The sequence below is a fragment of the Cervus elaphus genome, chromosome 9, assembly GCF_910594005.1.
Source record: "Cervus elaphus chromosome 9, mCerEla1.1, whole genome shotgun sequence".
NCBI classification, from domain to species: Eukaryota; Metazoa; Chordata; class Mammalia; order Artiodactyla; family Cervidae; genus Cervus; species Cervus elaphus.
Genome location: NC_057823.1, coordinates 89,410,448 through 89,433,994, shown reverse-complemented (window position 1 = coordinate 89,433,994; position 23,547 = coordinate 89,410,448). Strand labels below are relative to the sequence as shown.

General features: G+C 37.3%; 2 long non-coding RNA genes across 2 annotated transcripts in view; one reads left to right on the top strand and one right to left on the bottom strand.

Annotated features, from left to right (window-relative positions):
• The window catches only part of LOC122700595, a 336,313-nt gene that overhangs the window by 183,641 nt on the left and 129,125 nt on the right, over positions 1 to 23,547 (top strand). The window lies entirely within an intron of this gene.
• On the bottom strand, positions 8,513 to 10,264 carry LOC122700594. The gene is made up of 3 exons (XR_006342818.1): positions 10,085 to 10,264; positions 9,724 to 9,802; positions 8,513 to 8,650 (listed from the first exon to the last, which is right to left on the bottom strand). It is a non-coding gene; the product is annotated as an uncharacterized LOC122700594 (long non-coding RNA).

Sequence of the window (23,547 nt, the reverse complement as noted above, 5' to 3'; positions counted from 1 at the left end):
TTCCAGTCCTCCTCCAAAGGCCTGAAACCAGGAGAGCTGATGGTACACATTCTACTTCAGTTGCAGAGACTTAAGAGCTAGTGAGCTGATAGTGGAAGTCCTAGTCTACGGGCAGGAGAAGACCAATGTCCCATCTCAGTAGGCAGGCTGAAAGAAAGAGTTCTCCCTTTCTCCACCTTTTTCTTTTTTTAAAAAATTCAGGCCCTGAATGGATTGGATGATGCCCACCCATACTGGGGACGGTGATCTGTTCTACTAAGTCTAGTAGATTCAAATGTTAATATAATCCAAAAATACCCTCACAGACATATCCACAAATAATGTTTAATCAAATATCTGGGCTCTACATGATCCAGGCAAGTTGACACATAAAATTAATAATCATGGTCATGTTGAAATCACACACTATGCATCATTCTGTAAATTCTTTATTTACTTCAAATTGTTTTTGAAGTCAACTTTAATAAATGTAGATCTATTTTATAAACCTTAATCCTCTATAGTGTGTAGCACGCATGTGTGCTAAGTTATGTCTGACTCATTTGTGACCCCTTGGACTGTAGCCTGCCAGGCTTCTCTGTCCATGGGGATTCTCCAGGAAAGAATACTGTAGTGGGTAGCCTATCCCTTCTCCAGGGGATCTTCCCAACTCGGGAACTGAACATGGGTCTTCTGCCTTGCAGACAGATTCTTTACCATCTGAGCCAACAGGGAAACCCTCTAATTTACCACTTATTGTAGGTACATTTCTGGACTCTTTATTATGTTCTCTTATTCAGTAAGGTCCTCATCCTATTTCTTCTCTTCTTAAAGATTGTCATGGTTATTTTAGTCCTTTAATCTTGAACACAATTTTAGAATCCATTTTTTTCAAATTTCGTGAGTAGTCTGGTCTGGTTTGGGAATCATACCTCTGCTTTTATTTTCAAGTCTCTTGAGCAGATTTCAAAGATAGGAATTGTCTGTTTATTGTAGGTTTTTCTGTCATTTCTAGAATCACTTCTAAAATTGTAGTTCATATCTTTTTCATGGGAACTGATTCTGGATTAAAAATTTATGTTTTTGAATATTCATAACCCCTTTAATTTTTCACTTATTCTTTAGCTAACTTTGATAATGTATATTTTTCTAGAAAAGTAAATGTTTCTTTGAAAATTTTAAAATGTCATTTATTTATAGCATTATGATTTTTTAAAAATCTTGACTCTTTTAGTGATTATATTCATTTTTCCAAAATTACTAATACTTTTAATTTGTTTTCTTTTTCTCTCTTTATCAGTCTTAGAGGTGTTTCCCCACTAGTTTTTTTTTAATGTACCAACTTTCTATATTTTCACACATACTATAGAAATTGATAATTTCTGTAATTTTTTCTCTTTGATTAACTTTTACTATGCTAATTGTTCTTTGCCTATATCTTACTTTGATTTTATTCTGCTTCTTTGCTGGTTTTCTAGGTTCTGTGCTATTTCTTTTGAATCCTTTTTATTTTTCAACAAATTCATTTCTGATTATAAACTTACCTCTTAATTTTGCATTAGATGCATTCCACAAGTTTTTAAAATGTAATTGTTTCAACTGTTTCTTTGGTATTCAGTTATCAATTTTATATTTCCCTTTTACTTTTTCATTGAAACATTGTTTTACAATTTGCTCTTTTTCCCAAATATACACTGTATCATATTTTTATTTCTCATTGCTTTTTTATTTTTAACTTTTTATTTTATTTTTATTTTATACTGGAGTGCAGCTGATTTACAATGTTGTGATAGTTTCAGGTGCATAGCAGAGCAGCTCAGCCTTAATATGCTTTTATCCACTCTCCCTCAAACTCCCCTTCCATCCAGGCTGCCACACACCATTAAGCAGAGTTCCCTGCGCTATACAGTAGGTCCTTGTTAGTTTCCATTTAAAATACAGCAGTGTGTACACATGGATCTCCAACTCCCAAACTATCAGTGTCCCCAACCCTTTCCCTCTGGTAGCCATAAGTTCGTTCTCTACGTCTGTGAGTCTGTTTCTGTTTTGTTAATAAATCCCTTTGTATGATTTCTATTTAGATTCTGCATTTGAGGGATATCACACAATTCTTCTCTTTATCTAACTTCATTCAGGTCAGATAATATGGTATGGGTGGTTGTGATCTTTTTATGTTTGTTGAGATTTCTACGTGTCCTAACACTAGATCACTGTGTAAAGGTTTCTGTCTGTGTTTAAAAACAATATATGTTTTATATTTAGGGGAATGCAGTGTTCTAAATATATCTAATAAAGAGAGACATTTAAATGTGTTGTCCAAATTTTATGTATTTTTTACTTTTTCTGTTGGCTTGTTTTGTCAGTTTCAGAAAGAGAAATGCTAAAATATTCTATTTTGATTGAGGTTTTGTCAGTATTTTTCTCATGACTCTGTAAGGTTTTTCTTTTATCTATTTAGGTATATGCAAAGTCAGTTATAGTATCCTATTTTTTTTAGGTATATGTAGAGTCAGTTAAAACATTTGATTGGTGGATTGTTTAAATATTATGTAACTTCCCTTTTTATCTCCATTAATGCTATTTGCCCTTAATTTTATTTTGTCTGCTATTGATCTTGCTGCATCAGCTTTGTTTTACTTAATATTTGTTATGAATTAACAGTGTACCTTCTGTCTGAGAAATAGGCATATTCTCACATTTATCTTGCTACTGACTCTGATTGTAATCACAACTAAGATACCACTGAACAGCATAATATTAACCAACTGTAGATTTCAAATATTGCCTCTTTCTAATGTCATGGACCCACTGTGAATTTGAATGAGGATTGGCTCTTTCAGGGTCAAATTCTACATTTAGATTTGTTCCGAAGTCAGTCCTAGATTCTTCTTGTGACTCGGTGTGAAGATTCCCAGCCAGCCTATAGTTGAGTCAGCTGGGGTGAGACAGAAGACCTTCAGAAATCCTGTAACCAATATTCACTTTCTCTCATTTAGAGTAGACTACTAGGAAGCCGAAGAGTAACAAATAAGTGAACTTGTAGATTTGCACAATTGATTATGTGCGGATTGGGATGAAGTGTCCCTGAAGACTTTGGAAATGAGGAAAATGAGATTGTGCTGAAGAAGTTAAATTAAAATTTTAAGATAACTATGTCAAAGCTGGGAAATGTTAAGTTGCTTCAAAGATACCCTGTAGTAAACTCTATTCTGAATAAAGATATTAGAGAGCTTGCCCAACAATAAGGGGAGTAGTTGACCATGAAGTCTAGAGAAAGAAAGGTCACAGAGATAAGCTTTGAGTGTGTCCTTGCTGCTCTCCAAAGGGACAGAGACTTCTATAGCTAAATGGCTTTTAGCAAATGGTCTCATTTGCTAAACCATGATTTCTGAGGGAAAGACTACAGCAGGTTGTAACCAACAGTCTTTAAGTATTCCAAACCTAATAAAAAGATCATTTGCAATATGTGCAAATGGAGACATAAGACTTTCTTATCCTGATGCCACTAAACATTGATTTATCTAACTAAATTATCTTGTTCTAATTCCATGCTCATTGAGCAAGTTCTTTATTTAAAAGTCTGCTTTTAGGAATAAAATTGACAGGTCATCTGGACAATTCTGATTGCTAAAATGTATTTCTCATGATAAATTAGCAATGGTATTCTGTTTATGAACTTACTTCTCATATGTCCTTTTTTAAAAAAAAAGACTGCATATAGTTAAAAAAGGATGGGTCTTTTCATTTGGAAAATATATAGAGTTTAAATGGTTATCTGGTTTCCCATTTTATTATACTTTAACAAATGTCATTAATTTAGGTAGTTTGCTATATTTTGCTTCAGACGCTGTGATAAGCATACTTTGTGAACACATGCAGTGGTGTCAGTAGGATAAGTTTAAGAAGTTACTTCCCAAGTTCCTTTTTTTATTTAGTATAGTTTATTTACAATATTAAAATTGTTTCAGGTGTTAAAACATAGTGACCCAATATTTTATAGATTATACTCTTTTTAAAGTTCGTGTAAAATAATGGCTATATTTCCCTGTGCTAAACAATATACCCTTGCTTATTTATTTATTTTATGCATAGTAATTTATATCTCTTAATCCCTGCGCTCTATCTTGTCCCTCCCCTTACATCTCCCCACTGGTAGGCAGTAGTTTGTTCTCTATATCTGTGAATATGTTTCTGTTTTGTTATATACATTTTTTTCTTTTTTTTTTACATTAAGTGATAATGTAGCATATTTTTCTTTGTCTGACTTATTTCACTAAGCATAATACTCTCTAGGTCCAACCATGTTGCTGCAAATGGAAGAATTTTGTTGCTTTTGTGGCTAATATTCGATTGCATATAATCCACATCTTTCAGCCAGTCATCTGTTGATGGACACTTAGATTGCTTCCATATCTTGACTATTGTAAATAATGCTGCTATGAATATTGGAATGCATGTATCTTTTCATTTTATTCAGTTGTATACTCAGAAGTGAAATTGCTATGTGGCATGGTAGTTTTATTATTAGTTTTTTGAGGAACTTTCTTACTGTTTTCCATTGTGACTGCACCAATTTGCAATACCATCTACCTTGTACTAGGGCTCCCTTTCCTCTGCAAGTGTCAGCACTGGTTATTTCTAGACTTTTTGATGATAGCCATTTTGACAAGTGTTAGGTGATACCTCCTGGTTTCAATTTGCATTTCTCTGATGATTAGTGATGTTGAACATTTTTTCATATGCCTGTTTACCACCACTATATATGTATAGCACAACTATGTGCACGCATGTGTGTGTGTGTGTGAGAGATATTGCACTGGAACTTGTGTAACAGTCTCATGACTGATTGAATAGAGAAATTGTCTTAGATGGATTTGCTTTCCGACCCTAAAAACATTAAGTATTAGAGACGGCAAGTCTAAGGAACAGGGCCTTGATTAAGGAAAATTCTCAAAGACTATATGTAACTCTGAGGCTCTCTGTGAGACCCTTCCCAGGTGACATTCTGAAATCATTATATACTTAAAATGGATACTATCCTTTCAATTATTTATTTAAATAGCTGACAAAAAATGTGTAAAACTGCTTAATGCCCCTCAGTGTCATTTATCTCCCAATACTCGGGTTCCAACACAGCTTTCTGTCTTTCTGTTTAATCCAGGGCTTAAGAATTGGTCAAGTAACTCCCTCATCATTTATTGTGATTCCTGGCTATACTTCTCACTCACATATTCTTTGAAATCTGCCTGGTGCCCAAGGACTGTGGTTGAATGTACTGCCTGTCACTTTTCTGAAGACTACTAACCCCTTCAATTCACCTAGTAACAGCAGGGGCAGCAATTTCCATATAATGTGCTTCTATTTACCTTGCCACAATCGACTGGTCCAAAGTTACACATTTTACCCGAGCTAGGTAATAGGTGTGTTTGGACTTATACCTAATACACTATAGCATCACTCTAATTGTTCTTTTATAAACACCTAAGAAACTTTTTTATTTCCATTGACTTAGGAAGCAGAGAGAGTCAGTCTATACTGAGTTCTTGAAAAAACACATGGGTGAAAAGAGATGTAATTAATGACAGATTAGGAGAGGAGTCTTTCCAAATTATATATGATGCTTTAGTCCTTGGTTTCCGCGTATTTATTCCGGTAGCTCAGCTGCATGACTCTTCTTGAGTTTCTTTACCTCTGTACTAAATCTTTGCCTTTTTTTCCTTGAACCTAGCTAAAAACATTCCCTTTAGGACTATACAAAGAATCACATACTCCTTTCTTTCCTCTTCCTGTGAGTTTGTCTTGAATTCAAAACTCTGAGGCAAAAGTTTCTTCTAACCCACAACCAAAGCGTCCAGTTGAAGGTAGTTTATCAAATGTGAAATTCCTTGTGCTATTTGTGAAGTTATTTATTTTATAAAATGAAAGCTTGATCACTTTCATTGAGAATTAATTTCTGTGTAAAATATTTCAATGTATTTTATGTTCATGGATTTTGTAAAGTAAAAACTTCACAACTGGTAAATAGCTTGGAACATTTCACATTTATCTGTTTCTATAATATGTGTGCACATTTACACACATACATGTGCATTCACACACACACATTTTCTTCTCCTAAGTGAGACTTTCAACCAATTTTGTGTAAATGTTGATGCTCACGGCAAAAACTGAATTGTTTTTCCACTTAAGAAGTTCCTCTTACCTTTTAGATTTTCCCCATAGAGTTTTCCACAGAATAAAAATGATTCTTTTATAGAATAAAAAAGTCTCGTTTCCTTTCATTTTTGTCTGTACTATAAACGTCTATTTAGTTCCCATGGAAATGCAAACTCAAGTTTAAAATATCTGTGTGCATGTGTTTGTATATGTGTATGAGGAAAAGCATGCTCTGAGTAAACCCCCCAGTCATGCAACCTAAATAGTCTGACAATGAGATCGAATGAATTTGGCGAGAAGACCCTTTCATCCCCTCTGGAGCAAGCTCCAGCGACTAGGGATGTTGAAGCAGAGTAAGAGAAGGTTCTCCAGAAAATGCGGTTTATTTGAATGCATTTTCTGAACTTTCCATTCTGTGAAAAATTATATGAGGTTTTCTTCACTAGAAACTTAAAAAATGAAGACATAAGGTAGAACACAGCAGAGACAAGCTGATGCCTAGACAGACTCAAGCCAATCTGTTGACTCTGCCAGGATACCAGACCTCTTAGGTGTGGATGGTGTCACAGCCCTGGGAGACTCAACGTGATTTCTGCAATCTTTAAACACCCCAGGATTCCATGATGATAGAATCCCGTTTTGAGTCCCTCCCAGAACTCTAATAGCTAGAGAGTCTTCTCAGATGAAGCTCCATCCGTGATTTCTTTGCCTTCTTTCAGGGATGGGTAGCACAGGTAATTTCGGACACTAAGCTCCAGCCAGGTTCAGAGAGCAGCTCATGTCATCACATAAAAACACTCTATGTCTACAGGAGAGTCATCAATGCAGGTGAGGGTGCAGCTTACTATCATGCTTTTGGCCCTATGTTACTCATATCATTACAATTCATAGGCGTTAAGTTAGTAAAAAGTTACAAGCAAGGAAACATGCCAAGACTAATATTGTACTTGTTCTTGATACCATCATTTTTTATGTGGGAGAACAAACAGATATTGCTGCCTTGAATTTTAAACTAGGTGATTACTATAGGAATTATTTTTATTTAAACCATATTTTATAGAATGATAAAAATCTTCAAGATGGTAGATCATACAATCCAAATAACCTTTCTAAAATAAAGATATTTATTGACTTCTTTTGTTAATATCAGTGTGCTTTGGCTTTCCTACTTCCAGCGTCAGGGGTTTTGGCAGGTTAGAAGGCAATCTATTCCATGGACGGCTAACTGTAATAGAGAGTCTCTTGCTTAGAGTGAGATATTCTTGTTTTCTGAATAATTGGGTATGCATTACTTTTACTTGACTATTATCACAAATTTTTACAAACCATTAATAAACCTAATCATCCCAAGTGTTTAAAATCATCTAGACACCATATTTTCAAACAGAGAAATGAAGAAAAATCAGCTTTCTGCTTTTGGTTAAGATTTTTGTAGGTTTATACTTTGAGCACCATGTAGTGTAACAGAGAGCAATAATAGGTAAAAATTGATTAGATAAATTTCAGAAGACTTTGCCTTTCTATTTCAGAAGACTTTGCCTTTCTCAAAGGTAAGCATCCCAGGGAGCAATGTGGCAAATGGTGATGAAACCAGGAACTTACTGGTTCCTGTGTTTCTCTAGACAGATGGAAACAAACAAACAAGAAAGATAAGATTAACTGTGTTCCTGTGCAAGGCAGTAACAGGAGTCAATCTCACTGGATAAAACTTGAGACTAGTACAGACTCTCCCTTCACCCATTGTGCCTTAACATATGTAAGGGCAACTAAGAACATTTTCAATAACTTTATTTTTAAGACCAATCAAAATATAAGTCTTCTATGCCTTTTCATATGCCTTTACTAACTGTGGAACTTCTCACACCCTTTTCATGTTCTGCTGCCTCTTGCCCAAATGTCTAGCACAGCACCTACAATAAGATTGCATTTCCTGGCTAACAAATTTTGCAGCCTTGGCAAGGTTATAAGAGCTTCTTAGTAGCTACCATGTCTTACTCAGCTTTAAATTAGTTGGTAGCCTAGTTTCTGACACAGAAGAGATGCTCAATTTGTATACTACATGAAGGAAAGAAAGAAGAGGGACCATTCTCTTATGGCAAGACATTCATTTCTTTCTGTTGTTCAGTCACTCAATTGTGTCCAACTCTTTGTGACCCCATGGACTGTAGCACACCAGGCTTCTCTGTCCTTCACTGTCCCCCAGAGTTTGCTCAAACTCATGTCCATCGAGTCGGTGATGCCATCAAATCATCTCATCCTCTGTCGCCCCCTTCTCATCCTGCCCTCAATGTTTCCCAGCATCAGGGTCTTTTCCAGTGAGTCAGCTCTTTGCATCAGGTGGCCAAAATATTGGAGCTTCAGCTTCAGCATCAGTCCTTCCAATGAATATTCAGGGTTGATTTCCTTTAGGATTGACTGAGCAGGAACTTTCTATGAGATAGTTAATTTACCTTGGTTGGCTTGAACTCTGCAATTCTTCCTGGCTCTCTGTTGTTGAAGTCTTGTCTCTCAGAACCTAAAGCATAGAGTATGAAGTGTGAATCAAATTCAGTAAGTAGATCAATTCTAGAAGCAAGGAGATAGGCTTTGTTACAGCTTGTGTGGTGATTCTGCTTTATTGTTCACTGGGGCAAAAAAGTGAAAGCATGAGCCAACGATTGGTATGTAACCATGACCACTGAAGCAATTTGAATTGCTTTCTGTGAGTACACCGATCTCATTTTCAGTAAATGTTAAGCAGGTTTCTGTGCTAAAAATACATTGAGCTGAAACAGTGGATTAAGAAAGATGCTGTTCTAAATCCCTTCTTGTAATTTTCATTTAATGGGTCTAAATTCCTTGAAGTCTCAAACTTTAAAATTGACTTGCAAAGATCTTAAGTTATGGCTCTGAATCCCTTTGGAGGAGGTGCTTATGAATATTAACTGTACCTGCTAGGTGTGGGAAATGTAGGATGCACTATGTTGGTGTAGGATTCGTATGAGCACAGAATTAGTGAGAGGTAAGTGATGAGTAAGAGGCTGTGTAGAGTTTAAATATTCAAAAGAACAGACTCTGTATGGTATTGTAAAGTGAAGCTTCATTTCTGATTTTGAAATTTACAGTGCTTGCTTATTGTCACAGCATGATCTTCGGCACAGTGGGTAGCACTTTTTAAAAGTAACGCAAATGCATGAATGTCAGAAATACCTTCAGATATCGGGGACTGCATCTTTAAGGAGTGCATTTGGCATTAAACAGCCTTTTCCAGCTAATGAATTTCTCAAGTTACAAGAATAATGGCCTTTTTAATCTTAGCAAGAGTAATTAAACAGACATTTGTTATTAATGATGTTGTTAATGGCAGAAGATATTGAATTCTCACTTTAGATATTATACTGCTTGAGAGTGATTATTTTGAATTTCAGACATAGGAGTGTATGATGGTTTTGAAAGTACAACGTCACTTTAAGAGCATTGTAAAGTACAAGTTATTTAAAGAGAAAAAGTACTGGCTTTACTATTGTTAATACCAAGAAAACTGAGTATTTCCAAATAGAGGCAGAACTCTTAGGAATAAAGAACATTTGATTGATCAGTTTTGCTTACCTGTTGAAATGGTGTTTTTCTTCTGATGAGACACATATGTGGCAGCCCACAGCTTGAGAAAGACTGACTTGCTCAATATCTTCAAAAGAATAGAAAGGCAGATTGTATTGATTGGCAGCTCTACGTCCACTTCCGTTTTCTAGCAATTTCCTCCAACTTTGTTCTGAAATCCACCCTATCTCCTTCAGAAGGACATCCTAATAAATCATTTCATTCATTCATTCAACAAATACTTACTGAGGGCCAATTATGGCCAGGCACTGTTTTATGCACTGGAACTATATCTATGAAAACAGAGTAGTCAAAACACACAAAAAGTCACAAATAAACAAAGGCAGTATTAAAAAAGACAAATTCCTACCTGCTATGATTGGGGTTAATGAATTAATCAATATAGTCAGGCCACAGCATTCCCTGTGGATTCTCATGGTCTGGTGCCAGTAGCCGGACGTGAGCCAAATGGCTCCAATCACACCAGAAATCAAGGCTTTTCTCTCCGCTTGAGGGAAAGAAAAATTTCAGATCAGCAGCCAGGCCACGTTGCGTCTGGCAGTGATTTTGTGACTGGAAGGGAATCCAGGCTTAGGATGAATCAGAAACTAAGGACAACCATGGGTGTTTCCACTGCCTGCCCTAAAAGTATCTGCAGTCAGTTGCCTGTGTGCTTAGTCATTTCTGACTCTTGTGACCCCATGGACTGTAGCCCACCAGGTTCCTCTGTCCATGGGATTTTCCAAGCAAGAGTACTGGAGCAGGTTGCCATTTCCCACTCCAGGGGATCTCCCAACCCAGGGATCGAACCCGCATCTCTTGGGTCTCCTGCATCAGTAGCTGGATTCTTTACCACTAGTGCCACCTGGGTAGGAATGTAGCCTTCCCATCAGGAAATCCATCCCTGGTTTCCCACAGGACAGACTACTTAAAGCAGATCCTCTAGATTTTTGACACTATACAGCTGTCATTTATCCAAATTTCAAATGTAAAATTTAGAATCAAGGTACTCAGCAACTGGAATAAGACCAGTTGAATCCTTGGACTGTGAGATAAAAGCTATTTGAAAGAAAGATACCAAGTTGAAACTTTGGAATTACCTCCTCTCTCCATCACAATAGTTAGTCAAAAACTGTTGAATTTTGAGAGTGATGGCAGACATAGAATCACCCTTAAGGATCTTAAGAACCCAAGGGTAGTGGTGTCTATCATACCTCTATTTAATCCATAAGTCTCTTTGCTTACAGAAATCAAATAGACCTTTGAGATCCACTGTAATGGGGACATGCTCAACAAAGTTATAGCCCTGACTCAGCTGCTCTGCCAGATGTGCTAGTATCTTTCTTTGAGTAATTAATTCTCAGATGTATGACATGAGGCTTCAAGTAGCAAATTCATTCTTTTCTACTGTAATCAGACAAGAAAGGACACATAGGGTGATAATACACATTCATAGTTTTCTTCCAGGTATGTTAACTGTCCCACTCTCTGTCATCAATCAGAAGATATCTGGATTATCTAGACATCTCATGCAGCATCAGATTAATTATTACACTGATGGTATCATGCTGATGAGGAAGAATCAGGGAGGGGTGATTAGCATGCTGGAGGTCTTGGTAAGACACATGTGCCCCAGAGGGTGAGAGAGAAACCTGCTGAAAATTCAGAGACCTGATACTTCTGTAGTTTTTAGGGACTCAGTGGTCCAGGACATGTTGGGATATTTTCTATAAAATTAAAGAAAAATTGCTACTTGTATCCTCTATCACAAAGAAGGCATAATATTTATTAAGCCTATTTGTGTTCTGAAGGTAGTACCTTTTCATACTTAGAAGTACTGTCCTAGCTGATTTGCTAGATGATGCAAAAGTCTGTTATCTTTGTATGAGGTGTGGAACAATAAAGGGTTTTGCAGCAATTCAGGCTATACTGTAAGTAAAAATCCACTTTGGGTATGTTGTCCAGCAAAGCATGTGATGCTGGAGGTGTGTGGTAGGAAAAGATGCAGTGTGTGGCTTATGGCAAGAAGAGATTCATATCAAAGACACTGTAGTTCCAGAACAAGGCCATGTAACTTGGGGTGGAGAAACAGCTGGATCCTGGTAGAGACCCATATGAGTTGGGTTCTATTTAATGTCCCAAACCATTATTTGATAGAACCCAGCAGCAGTCCATGATAAAAAATGGCAGACTTGCATTGAGTCTGAACATACCAGAGGGCACAAGAAAAGCATGAATACCTAGCTTAGACTTCTCTCCCCTCTCTGTCAACCACTATGTTTGCACCAGAACCCTGCTTCACCTCCCATCTATGACCATATATGGATATCCTTTATGACAGCTGAAGGAGAAGAAAGCTCAAGCGTGGTGTATGGATGACCAAATAATCATTGGAGTTCTTGCCAAATAATCAAATACATTGGTTCTTTATGTGCAAACCAAAAATGGGTGTGGTTTCATTCCAAGCTATACTCAGACAGTGCTAAGGGACACTTTTCCCATTGGCACAGATTCTGGTTGTATATTTGGTTACTTACTATCTGAAAGAAGTGCCCCAAGGTGAGAATATATAGAGTCATGAGTAATTGAAATGACTGGATGAGCCCAAGGGGCCTGGAACTTTAGAGACAAGAATGTACGAGGTAGAATATGTGGATGGAGGCAACAAAGGAGTGGACACAAAGTATGAAGATCTTTGCTTGGTTTGTGAAGACCCACCAGAAGACATCACTGTAGAAGAATCATGGAACTAGAAAGTAGGCACAACCGACTCAGTTGGTAGACATTAGTTTGCCTTCGTCATCAGCCACCCCAGAACTGGTGTAATGAGCTCATGACTTGGGAGGACCCAGCTGCAGAGACGAAGGTTTCATGTGCGTACAACAGAGTGCCTCTCACTTTCCAGGGCTAGTCTAGCTATTGCCAAAGCCGAATCTCTGATGTGTCTCTATTCCACGAAGAGACTAATCAACTGCTGGGAGCAGATTGACGGTATTCAGTCTCTTTTGTTCTGAAAGGTCTAGTAGTTTATTACAGAACATACCAGAATGTTGTTATTATTCCATCACTAAGTCATGTCTGACTTTTTGCGACCCCATAGATTACAGCACACCAGGCTTCCTTGTCCTTCATTATCTCCTGGAGTTTGCTCAAACTCATGTCCATTGAGTCAGTGGTGCCATTCAATTATCTCATCCTCTGTCACGTCCTTCTTCTCCTGCCCTCAATCTTTCCCAGCATCAGTCTTTTCCAATGAGTCAGCTCTCTGCATCAGGTGGCCAAAGTTTTGGAGCTTCAGCATCAGTCCTTCCAATGAATATTCAGCGTTGATTTCCTTTAGGATTGACTCCTTGCTGTCCAAGGGACTCTCAAGAGTCTTTTACAGTATCAAAATTCGAAAGCATATGAGGTCATCTTTTTTGACCTCCAAGTCACCCCCAATCAGAGACTGTCAGGGTGCCTTACCGACAGGCATGGAATCCTATATGCATCCCACCAATGAACCCACTTCACAGTCAATGAGATATAGGAGCAAGAAGACCATGCCCATGGAATCTGTGGGTTGCATCAGACACTACATTCAAAAGCTACCCGGTGGATATGGTGTGCAAATGGCTTGGGGAATGTAGAGGTGAATCAGCTGCTCAGAGGCCATACTCTGGACGAAAGTGGTGCCTTGTGTAGGTGGATCAGAGACTTGTATATGGCATTGTATTTGATAGATTCATGCATCTGAAACTTCAGTCGGTAGCAGGGTTGGAAGCAAGAATGCTACCAACATTGTCCACAATGATTTACTATGGGATAGTGTTCTTCCTGTTCTTACAACTCTGTGCTCTCTAAGGTAGAAATCTTGGCCCCTAATTAGTCTGTCCCTACTCTTCCTGGGGACAGACTCAAGTGTGGAGGGGAAAGCCACTCATACTCCCATATTTCTTTTCCCACTTTTTTTCTGTGTGATTAGACAGCGTAACTGCAAACTGCCTGACCAGTCATGCTGTCTTAGCAGAAGCTACATCTTCTTTTGTGACACCTTGAACATCTCTTCCATGAGTTAGTTTTCTGCATTCGAAATAAAGGGGGCCATAGTTAGCTGTGAGGAATAATGAGGTGTGATATTGATTTCATCTTCCTACTCTGCTTCATGTCACACCCCCGGATCATCTCTGTGGACCCAGAGAGGTACCAGTTGGGGAGTTATGGATCCTGTAGTTATTATGCTTGTGTGTAGAAGTGGCACAATTCTTGAGCAGAAAGCTTGTGACTTACTTTTTACAGTCAAAACGACAGTGCTGGGCGCATAGAAGCTATGCTATATTGACTGAACTAAACTATGTAGGTTGGTGGTGTTGAGAAGCAGTTGCCTTCGGTATTTTAATAAATAACTCTGAGTTGTTGTTTATTCATTCTCATTAGAAATATGAGTTAAACAATGGCGTGATCTGATGTTCTCAATGAAATTTCTTTCAAACCAGAGATTCAATGGGAAATTATTTTTCAGTAGAAAGGAGGCACTTTAGTCAAGCTTGGGGGCAGGTCCCATGGTGACATGTGATAGTGTGTCTTTCCTTTGACTTTTAAATCTTTACATCTCCTGAGGGGAAAAAAAATGAGCCAGCTTTAAAAAAAATCCACCAAGCTCTAGAGAACAGAGTTTACAGAGAACTGAATTACACGCTTCTTTGAATCCATGTACTCCAGCTTTCCTGCCTCTTCCTGCTTCCAGCTGACATTTTCCAAGAAGCACTGTTCTGCATTGCATTTTCTCATCAGGACACTCAGCCATCTTAGTTTCAGGGTCACTTGAATCACATGGTTAACCTGATTCTTTTTTTCATTTTCCAAAATATCACAAATAGGCCTTTTTTTTAAGAAGGGGGAAAAAAAAAATCTGGCTTCAGTTGTTAATTTCCTCTGTTCTGTCAAGATTAGGCTAGTAGTTCTGAGTAATTCTGGCTCATTTTCTCAAGGGACTAAGCCTGAAATAATCCAGTGTTTATTTTTATACAAATTCTCACAGTACTGCAACATTTCAGTGACTTCCTGGGATGTTTCTAGTTTTTCACAGGCCAAGAGGCCATTCTCAGAGGTAGCTCCTTCATGTAAACCTAAAAATGGCACTTTCCCACATTATAGTTTATCAGGAAGTTTAAAGTTCAACAGTCCTCCTCTCTTTTCTTTCTCATCACAGAGGAAGGAAAAAATAAGGGGCAGTTCCAGCATCTTAGCTCATTCCAGCATGGCCATTCCATTTCAGTGTTTTGGAACCTGGGAAAGAGGCAGGGAGGTTGGAGTATATCTTGGCTGAGAGATGGCTGGACTGGGAAACAGCACTCTCTGTCATTCCCTATGTCACTGTGTGTGTGACCCTGACCTCTTCCCAGCATTCCTGACCCCACCTCTAACTGGGGGAAAATGATGTTTGTCATGTAACTCACAGCATTCTCCCAAAGTCGTGAGATACTATGCTGAAAAACATGGGAATCGTGTTTGGAAGGCCAACCCTATCTTCTGCACACTTGTGTCTGAATCTACCTTCCCTATTTGCCCTCCACTACACTTTCTCCAGAACCCTTGCTTTCAGCCCAAGGAATGGACTCACTATCTCTTTTGGTATTAATAACATAGAATTCTCTACCTCTGTGCCATTCCTTGGGGTTTCCCAGATGGCTCAAGAGGTAAAGAATTCGCTTGCAGTGAAGGAGATGCAGGTTGGATCCCTGGGTCAGGAAGATCCTCTGGAGGAGAAATTGCAACCCACTCCAGTGTTCTTGCTTGGAAAATCCCATGGACAGTGGAGCCAGGGGGAGCTATCTATAGTCCATAACGTTGCAAAGAGACAGACATGACTGAGTGACAGCATGCCTTGCCCCAGTGTGATGCTCCTCTTTCTTTGCCTATTGATACTCAATCTAAACCCAATTCTTAAATTCAGCCTCACTCTTTTCCTTCCTCTCAAATCCTATGACTCTTTCCACTTAATATTTCACTTGGATACACATTTCTTGCTCCAGAATTTGTAAAATGCACTGCAACATTTTTTTTGTGTCCTTCATCTCTTCTAGCACAAGGTAAGTACCTAGTGAGTGAAAACTGCTCAGTTGTGTCCGACTCTTTGTGATCCCATGGACTATACAGTCCATGGAATTCTCCAGGCCAGAATATTGGAGTGGGTAGCCATTCCCTTCTCCAGGGAATCTTCCCAACCCAGGGATTGAACCAACGTCTCCCACATTGCAGGTGGATTCTTTACCAGCTGAGCCACAAGTGAAGTCCAGGGTAAGTACTCGAAGCCCTCAAATAATGTTTGACCAAACAGTCCTTACATCAGCTCCTTAACCTTTCATGTTGGTTTTAGTTCACCTACACGTTGTTGAAATTGCACACCAAAATGTGATTATGGTATGTGCATTCAGGCATACAAAGTGGGCAGTGGAAAAATCTGTTTGAAATATTTAGCCTAGAGTGTTAAATTCAATCCTAGAAGTCAAGAATCATTTAGCTGTGTCAGGTTCAGGGCTATATTTAAGTTTATTGTTTCATAACAAGTCAGGTCTATTTCAGTGTATTGTTCTCTGTACAAGGTCTCCCTGTAACCATGCATTATAATAGGCTGTTGCCAGCATTCTCAAAGTTTCAGAGATGGATTCTTGATTACTTGCTTCCTGCCCCAGGGATTCTTACTGTTAGGATTGTCATTAAACAAAGCAGCCTCCCTGGCATTGTATTCTGACAAACAATTTGCACCTTTGTAAACTGATTAACGGAATGAGTTTGTTTTGATAATTGATCCTTGACTTCATTTTAAAGGACAGCAAACTTTTAAAAGGACTTCTATGTTTGTTACAAATGCTTTTCCTGAAATTTAAAAATAATTTAGAAATCTATTTAAGAAAAAGGACACCAAGAAACAAATTAAGGCTGGAGACCATTCTTTCAAACTACTATGGATGTGAATTATCTTCTTAGAATCATCCCCTCCCCCCACAACCCAAAGTGAGTGATGGACTCTTTTTGAAGTATAGTTGACTTACAATATTGTTAGTTTCAGAAGTACAGCACAGTGATTCAGTATTTTTATAATTATATTTCATTTAATGTTATTGTAAAATAATGGTTATATTTCTGTGCCATGCAATATATCCTTGTATATCTATTTTATACATAGTAGTTTGTATATCTTGATCTCATACCTCTAGTTTGATTCTCTTTTCTCTCTCTCCACTGTATCTACTAGAATGTTTTCTGTATCTGTAAGTCTGTTTCTGTTTTCTTATGTAAATTCATTTTATTTTTTAGATTGCACATATAAGTCATAGCAAAGTATCCTTCTATGTCTGACATTTCACTAACATAATACTCTCTAGATCCATCCATGTTGTTGCAAAGGGCAGAATTTCATTCTTTTTAGTGACTGAGTAATATTCCATTGTGTGTGTGTGTGTGTATCTACACACACACACACACCACATCTGCTTAATTCATTCATCTGTTGACGTGCTCTTTGGCAGAGACAATGGCCCATTTGCAATACAACCCATAGTGCAAATTTTATAATCTAAATTATGATTATTCCTGTGAACTAATCTGTCTAAAGCTCAACATAGGAATCTTTGTTAATAAACTGGATTTTAAAAAATGCTTCATATTGGCAATTGTTCTTCATTTCATGCTCTAGGTCAATAATTCTGTCAGTCAGTCATGCAGGCTTTGGCAAGTACGAGGGAAAAGTTACTCCCAATAAATCTATTGTAATTGTGGGATAATTTAACAGCCATTCTTGTTTTCTTGTATTTCTGGTATTTAATTACATTTTGTTAGATATTTCTATTTTTTTTGTTGTTGCTTGTTTATAATAGTTTAGTGGAAGTTCATACAAATATTAGTGTCAAAGAGTTCCAAGTAAAAAAGGAAGCTGAAAGTAAAAGGAAGGGTTAGGCATAATCATTGACACAGTTAGCTTAGGTAGAAATTTGGGTAACTGATCATTTTGGTGGTCTAATGAAATCTAGTGTGTCTTTGCTATTGGTAAAGACTATTAAAAATATGTTTCAGTAGAGTACACTTTAAAAATGGAAGGGAGGTTTTAAAAGCCATTGTGAATTAACAGTGAGACACTAGCCCTTCTATTAAAAAAAAAAAAAAAGCTGCTCTTTTCACTTTAAAGTGACTGTAGGATTGGGATCCTATACATTACACAGTTGGGGGGAAATGTGACTAGACATGGTTGTCAGCAGACTTAAAACTGACGAAAACACTGTCCACACAAAAATTTATTTTCAGGATTTCTTGAGGTAACAAGAAGTGGAATAAAGTAGATTTTCATTCTGTAGAATGATTCTGACATCTTGAGCTCATAAAATCCCCCTAGGAAATGTCCAGAGATGGATATTGATAGAAAAAATTCCCATTTTGAACTCTTTATAAGTGTTTTTCTTACTATTCAATGCCCTTTAGTTATTGCTAGAGAAAACACAGTGAAAGAGTATAAGTTCTTAACTGGTTAATGAAAAATTGAGATAAACAAAAGAGTTGCTTAAATATAGATTTTCTCCTCACATAATTTGTCTCATTAAAATGCTTTTAATATTCTGTATTCTGATTTTCCTTGAAGGAAATATTGTTCTACAAAATTTCAATGAGACATGCTAAAAATAATGTCTGTGACAGAAATGTTAATTTCCTTTCTAAATAATTAAATTTAAAACTATTGCATCTTATATTTCAAAAAAGATCATTAGATCTTTTCCCTTAAGGGAAAACTGATACCCAGGGAGAATAAAAAAAACTTGCCCAAAGTCACAGAGCTAACAATCAGTTTTTAGGGTTGGGTTAAACCCAAGTTACTTTTCTCCACCCTAATTCTCCTTCCATTTTGCTAAGCCATCACTGCTTATTTGAAAGCCTGCCTTCATTCATTGTATTGCAATAAGGAAATCTTGTTCAAGTCAGTATACAGGATATGCAATGTGGTAATTTGACTGCCATGTAGGAATCCAACAAGCTTGATTTAGGTTGTAGGACATTCTGGTTTTCATTTTGTCGATTTTCTTTTTTATTCTACATAGGTTACAATATTGCATATGGACTGGACAAATGTTTTCTGTTGTTGTTCTAGAGAGAGTTATTATATCAAATTATGAAACAAATATGTTTTCTTTAGAATCTTCAGTTTTCACTCTTGTTGTCATTTCTTTCACCATCTCCACAATGTCTTTCATCTGAGATCTTCTACCCTATTATTTGTATTTGATTATGTCGTTTCAAATCTGGATAATATTATTTAAATTTTATTGTGAGTTTGAATGAATATGCAACCTCTTATTCGAGTATTTGTGTTTTGACATTTTCATTCTGGAATAAAAGGTCACATCTCTAATTATAAAAATAAATTCAGGAACTAATCATTAGGTTAAAAAAGTTTTATTTATTTACTTACTGTATTCCCTTGAAATGCAGCCTGTGTAGTTATCTATTATATTTTCTCCTTGTTGTTGTTCAGTCTGTCAGTCCTATGCAACTCTTTGCTTCCCCATGGACTGGAGCACGCCAGGCTTTCCTGTCCTTCACCATCACCTGAAGCTTGCTCAAACTCATGTCCATTGAGTCAGTGATACCATCCAACCATCTTGTCCTCTGTCGTCCCCTTCTCCTCCTGCCTTCAATCTTTCCCAGCATCAGGGTCTTTTCTCATGAGTCAGTTCTTCGCATCAGGTGGCCAAAGTATTGGAGCTTCAGCATCAATCCTTCTAATGAATATTCAGGATTGATTTCTTTTAGGATTGACTGGTTTGATCTTCTTGCTGTCCAAGGGACTCTCAAGAGTCTTCTTAAACAGCTCAAAAGCATCAATTCTTTGGCGTTCAGCTTTCTTTATGTTCCAATTCTCGCATCCATACATGACTACTGGAAAAACCATAGCTTTGACTAGGTGGACTTTTGTCATTTTTTTTGGCATTTGCTTCATAGAACAATAATCATTGGCCTTCTGCTCTGTATCAGAATTTGTAAAACGAATCAGTGTAATTTTGTATTAGATTCAGTTAAATTCATCAACATTTATTCATTGGCCCTTTATAGGCACTATGCTAATACTATGAGGATGAGAAAGATGAGTAGGACATTGGACTATTCTGAAAGATCTGAAAAACAACATATTCTTGGGTACAGTGTAGCTCAAATACCACATTTTCTAATTTTCTATTTTTATGACTCAAAACATGGCTTCCAGGTCCTTCTCTACCAATTCTATGCAGCCATAGCAAACTGGTTCAAGTTTGTATTGTATTTGAATTGCTTTATAATCTCTCGTTGTTGAGTCGCCAAGTTGTGTCTGACTCTCTGCGACCCATTGGACTGCGGCACAGCAGGCTTCCCTGTTCCTCACCATCTCCTGGAGTTTGCCCAAGTTCATGTCTATTTCATTGGTGATGCAATCTAAGCATCTCATCCTCTGTGTCCACTGTATAGCATCATTCAGTAGTTCTCAAATGTTTCGGACTCAGGAAACTTTAATAGTCCTAAAAGCTATTGAGGATCAAAAAGACCTTTAAATATATATATAATTAAAAGTCACTCAGTCATGTCCAACTCTTTGCGACCCCACGGACTGTAGCCTGCCAGGTTACTCTGTCCATAGGTATTCTCCAGGCAAGAATACTGGAGTGGGTTGCCATGCCCTCCTCCAGCAGATCTTCCCAACCCAGGGATCGAACCCAGGTCACCTGCATTGCAGGCAGAGTTTTTACTGTCTGACCTGGCTTACATGGGAAGCCCGGGAGTACTGTAGTGGGTAGTCTCTCTCTTCTCCAGGGGATCTTCCCAATCCAGGGATGGAACTGTGGTCTCCTGCATTTCAGGTTAATTCTTTACCAGCTGAGCTACTAGGAAAGCCCAAAAAGACCTTTAGTTTTTGTGAATAATGTATATCAGTATATACCACATTAGAAATGAATACTGAGAAAGTTTCAATCTATGCATTCAGTTCAGTTCAATTGCTCAATCCTGTCCAACTCTTTGTGACCCCATGGGCTGCACACGCCAGGTTTCCCTTTCCATCACAAACTCCTGAGGGTTTCTCAAACTCATGTCCATCAAGTCAGTGATGCCATCCAACCATCTCATCCTCTGTCGTCCCCTTCTCCTCCTGCCTTCAATCTTTCCCAGCATCAGGGTCTTTTCCAGTGAGTCAGTTTTTTGCATCAGGTGGCCAAAGTATTGGAGCTTCAGCATCAATTTATGTATTAAATTGCATAGATGCATTAAAGCTATGCATTAATTTTTTTAAAAATAACACTAAAGACAATAGTAAATATCAATATGAAGTAATGACACTTTTCATAAAAGAATCCACCCTACCTTTCCCAACACATATTTAATGAGAAGAATTAGCATTATTTTATATATTTGAAAATATCTTTAATATCTGGTTTAACAGAAAACATCCCTGGCTGTTGTTATATGTTGTTTGGTTACATAATATCAAGAAAACATTGCCTCATAAACATATAAGTAAAAGGAGGATGTTTTAAATATTCTTTTTGATATTACACCAAAACTCAACATGTAGTAATGATTTATTAAAGATTATTTGAAATGTAGAATATGAACCCATGCCAATAACCATTCATACTTGTTACACTAAAATCCATATGCCTATCTTATATTTTAAATTTATCTTTTACCCATGCATGTTTTTGTAACAGTATTATTAACGATTTGGAAAATATTAGTTTACTAAGCTATGCATATCTGTAAGTGTTGTCTCCTCTAATTATACAGTATCAATAAAGCACATTCATTACTGTCACTAGCAGTTTATCAGACAACTCTTTATGTCTTGAGAAGCTGTCATGATGACAGATGCACAATTCCCAAAATTCTAAGTTCTGCTTGAAAGCTTAAATTTTACCTTTGGCAAAACATGAAAGTGAAAGTGAAGTCGCTCAGTCCTTTCTGACTCTCTGCGACCCCATGGACTGTAGCCTACCGAGCTCTTCCGTCCATGGGGATTCTCCAGGCAAGAATACTGGAGTGGGTTGCCATTTCCTTCTCCAGGGGAACTTCCCGACCCAGGGATCAAACCCAGGTCTCCCATGTTGTAGGCAGACGCTTTACCATCTGAGCCACCAGGTGAAACATACCATCCAAATAATTTTCCCTAAGGTGCCTGAGTCATTTTTTTTTGTCATCTTCAAGCCAATGTCTATAAAATAAGCAAATCTGAATAATCAAAGTTCTTTTTTTTTCAAGTAAATATTATGTTCTGTGAAGAATAATGGCTAGTTCACTGGAAACTCGTCCATCATCCTTTTCCTGGAGGCGACTATTGTCTAGTATGTAGAAGGATGTTAGGTATGCTCCCCATTTTGTCACACAGATTATTAAAAACATGTACGTAAGACTTGACATTTAGTGAAGGCGGATTTTTATTTTTATTTGTCTTTTACAGTGATAGTGAAGTGACAAATACAGTCCCTCCTAGTGTAGCCCAGTGCCACCTCTTTGATTCACTCGAAGGTGCCAGCAGTTTCACCCACCATTTCTTTTACACCATTAGTGAAAACTTCAATAGTTAATAAAAGAACAACAGCAAAACTTAAGCTTGCTAGGAAACTAGTTTTGAGCTTAAGAACCCTGAAAGGGAATTGGGGATCCCTTGAACTTCATGGACCATTCTTTGGCAATGGTTGCTAAAGGAGACAGAATGTTATATTAGTATACAGTCTAGCTTGATACTTTTAAACCATTGTGATAATGGAAAAAAACTTGATTTTCTGGGCCTCAGGTATTACAAAATGAGGGGAAGTGGAAATCTTTACTTTTTGAATTCTCCTCTTTTTTCTTTCTGATTTATTTTGTTTACATTTATATTGTTATCACCTGACAGAGCAGAGCCTTCTAAGTCCTGAAAATATTCATTTGCCCACTGATCAAGTTGCAATTTGTGTCAAGTAAGGAACTAAAGATGTTAAGTATTTTCTTAACGATGTGCCATTTGGAGTGAGAAGGTCATTTATTTATGATTTTTCTTTTAAAATTTGAAATAATTCTCAAACTTTTAACCTTTCTATGATTATAATTTTTATACTTTAAATTTTTATATCATTTTAATTTTTGTACAATAATGTCTGGCCTGCTAATGATATCATAGTAACCATTTACTGAATGCATATGTTAGGCATTACGCTAGTCACTTCATTGTCCTTGTTATGAAGATATCAGTAAAATACTCAACTTTTCCCTTAAACTAAAGAAAGTGAAATACTTATAATGGGAAAATATATGACTTTTTTTTTGAGACTGTAAAACAAAAACCCTTTACATTTACAATTTTAACATGCAATAGGTAGGGGCTTCCCTGGTGGCTCAGATGGTTAAGAAACTGCCTGAAATGCAGGAGACCTGGGTTCAATTCCTGGGTCAGGAAGATCCCCTGGAGAAGGGAATGGCAATCCACTCCAGTTGTCTGGCTTGGAGAATCTCATGGACAGAGAAGACTGGCAGGTTATAGTCCACGGAGTCCCAAAGAATTGGACATGACCAAGTGACTTTTACTTTCACGAGATTTCAGGTGGTATCATGTGACAAAACTATTTTTTTTCTATATTTTGTTATTTGAATGTTGAGAAAATTTTGTGATTCATATACAAATGTATTTAAACACATGTGATTTACCTAAGCAAAATATCAATATTTTTGCAAGTTAAGCAGTAGCAAGCAGGTAGTTCAGGTACATAGAAATCAGGTATCGTTCATGAAAGGATCATCATGAACAAAATTGAAAGTAATTTAAAAAACAGAAGTGAGCTTCACTTCTGGTGTTTACAGTTG